Source organism: Simochromis diagramma, unplaced genomic scaffold (genome assembly GCF_900408965.1).
Source record: "Simochromis diagramma unplaced genomic scaffold, fSimDia1.1 OVJJ01000293.1, whole genome shotgun sequence".
NCBI classification, from domain to species: Eukaryota; Metazoa; Chordata; class Actinopteri; order Cichliformes; family Cichlidae; genus Simochromis; species Simochromis diagramma.
Window position 1 is genome coordinate 3,244,761 of NW_024386801.1, and position 2,860 is coordinate 3,247,620.

Genomic DNA, 2,860 nt, shown 5'->3' on the forward strand with positions numbered 1-2,860 from the left:
ATGGGGGTGATAACACCATTAATTTCACTTATGGTCAAATTCTTAAAATTAGACCCCAGAAAAAGAAAAATTCTTCAAACATTTAGAGACAGAGTGGAGTTCTAGATAAATGTAACGTAGCAAACCACATAAGGATGGAGCGTTGGAATCGATAAGATGGTGAAATAACACGCAGGAAAAATGTTGACCATGTTGATTATGTTTATTCCAGTGTGCAGAGATTGGCTAATCTGACCAGGAAATGTTATAAAATGGATTGTCGGAACAGTCAGTGTTAAAGTCACCATTGACAGTCCAGACTAAGATGGCGTTGGACATCTTCAGGGCGGAAAAGAGTTGGTGCTACCAAGGTGTGGTTTGGCTTGTTGTATGTATATTTCAAGATGATATGGCTCTGGATGGACCAGTTACCAGGGCATGGAAGGAGGACAGACTTATTAAATGAGGAGAAGGAATTTTCTGGGATTGAAGATCCGCTGGGTGAGTGGTTGACTAAAAGCATTCCTAAAATAAAAGCTATCTTTTGTTATGGATTGGTAATAGATTGATAATTGGCCACATTTACAGCTGTATTGACTTGTTATAGACTCAGCCTATTTGATGTTTAAGCACTCTGTCAATGGCTGGGGGGCTGGGAGGAGGTGCTGGCCGTCAGACTGGGGTCTGGGATGCGGGGCCTCCCTGCTACTGCAGATAAGGAGGTGGTCCGCTTGCCTCCACCCCAGAGAGAAGGGTTACATCTCCTGGGTCTAGGTGCGGCTTGCCCCTCTGAGGGCGGGGGTACCTGGACCTGGGATATAGAGTATGTTTGGGGAGTGCGACTGTCTGTGCAGTGTCTATTTGTGTCTGTCTACACGTTGGATGAGTGCCGAGTATTTGGTTGTGCATATGGGGGTGGGAATGCACGTCTGTGTCCGCGTGTGCCTGTTCGTCTGTGTCTATATGTCAGGTTGGGTCTTAGACTCGACCTCTCTGGGTACATCTCAGGCCCTCTAAAGTACGGAGGCCTATCTCCCCTCACCACACTCCCTGCCGGTGGCTGATGCCCTCAGACGTTGGTGTGTTGGTGGTCCTTGTCGTCTGGGGCTGGGCTCTCATGTATGTACCGGCTCACTCCTGGTGGCCGATTGGCGGGGCCGGGTGCCTGTGGCCCGGCTGGGCTCCTTCCGGGGGGTGGGATGCCCTCAGGCCTCTGGGCCTGAAGCTCGGTCCTCTCTGGCACAGCTGGCTGCCGGCAGAGCCCGCGGGCACGCCACTGCAACCCCCTCTGGCCTCTGCTCCGTAGCTGCGGGCTGTGGTAGGAAGTGTAATTGTCTGCCTGTAGAGATAAAGGTGTGGGGGTGTGTCAGTTTTCCTCTGACATGATAAGATAAAGGAATTGACTGAATTTATTTTCCCAGATCCTGTTATTTCGTAAAGTGACGTTTTAGGCTACGTGTTGAAAACTTAACAGGCGGTGCCTCGATAACTATTTTTGTTCTGCTGTGCAGACGAGACATAATGAAGTTCCTCTTGAAAACACTCCTTGCATCCACTACTGATGTGGTGAACAGTTCTAAGTAATGTGTTTCCCTTAGAAAATAAAGTATAGAAATAGCAACACAGGAAATAAAAAAAATAAATAAATAAAAAAAAAGCATGGCTGCAGGAACTGTTGCATAAGAGAATAACAGGAACACTCACAGCAGGATATGACTTAACTTTGCAGGAATATAAATCTTATGAAGGAAATATATACTCAAAAGTTCATGTGTTTGCAATAGTACATGATCAAACCAAGATATAATATCTTAGTTTGATCTAAATTTAACAGGCTTAGTTTATTTCTAATGTATATCTTAAAGGCTAAGATGGCTGTGTGGGATGACCAACAAGTGTTTTGTGCTTTAAGATCCTAGAAATCTAAAATCTACATTCAGAGAATAAAAGAAAACCTTTAGGTTGATTTCTTACTATAAAAAGTAATAATTGTGACATTTTAGTTCTTTTGTGGATAGAGGCACAGTAAAAGCTGCATCCACTGAGCTCAGACATCAAGTAGACTGTTGTTGGGTTCATTTGAGCTGGTAAGGCAAATAATAATGGAAGGAAAAGGTTTGCAGGTATATGAGAAATTCATAGCTTGAGAGGTGTGTGTGTGTGTGTGTGTGTGTGTGTGTGTGTGTGTGTGTGTGTGTGTGTGTGTGTGTGTGTGTGTGTGTGATTTGTTTTTATGTTTTAAAATTTCTCACGAATTATTATGGAAGCTTGTCTTTGTAATCTTGTGCTTACTATCATTAATCATCATGTCTCAGTTTAATGCCATAATTTCTTCATGCTTCTGAGCACATAATAGCTGTGTGCAGCTGTCATAGATATCATAGATAACATACTCGGAAGCAAGCAGGAAACAGTGACAGGAACATTTTATTTTGTGACTGCAGAGTCATCAAAGGTCAAATTATACTTTTCTGAGAGACAAATTTGATGTCAGTGCATACCAGACCCACGAGATCTTGGTTTAAAGGCGCCTTCATACTGTGCAGTTTCAGCAGTTTGTTGCGATCATGTGTGGCATGATGCCACAATGTGTGACATGGATCACTAAATTTTGGCGAGAAGTCAAGATTAATGCATAAAGGTTGTATAATGATAACACAGACTCACGTAAGTATGATAGTGATAACAGCTGCAGAACACATCATACAAATAAGGCTTCTGGTGCAGCAGCTCAACTAGATTTTATTCTTTTTTTGAAATCCCAAATGTTTTTCTTTCCCACACTTTACTTAAATTTGTTACATCTAAGTTTGCTTTGTTTTTGAGTTTCTTGGGTTTTTTTTGCACAAATAAGGGAACCGATTGATCCGTGCTCATTTTA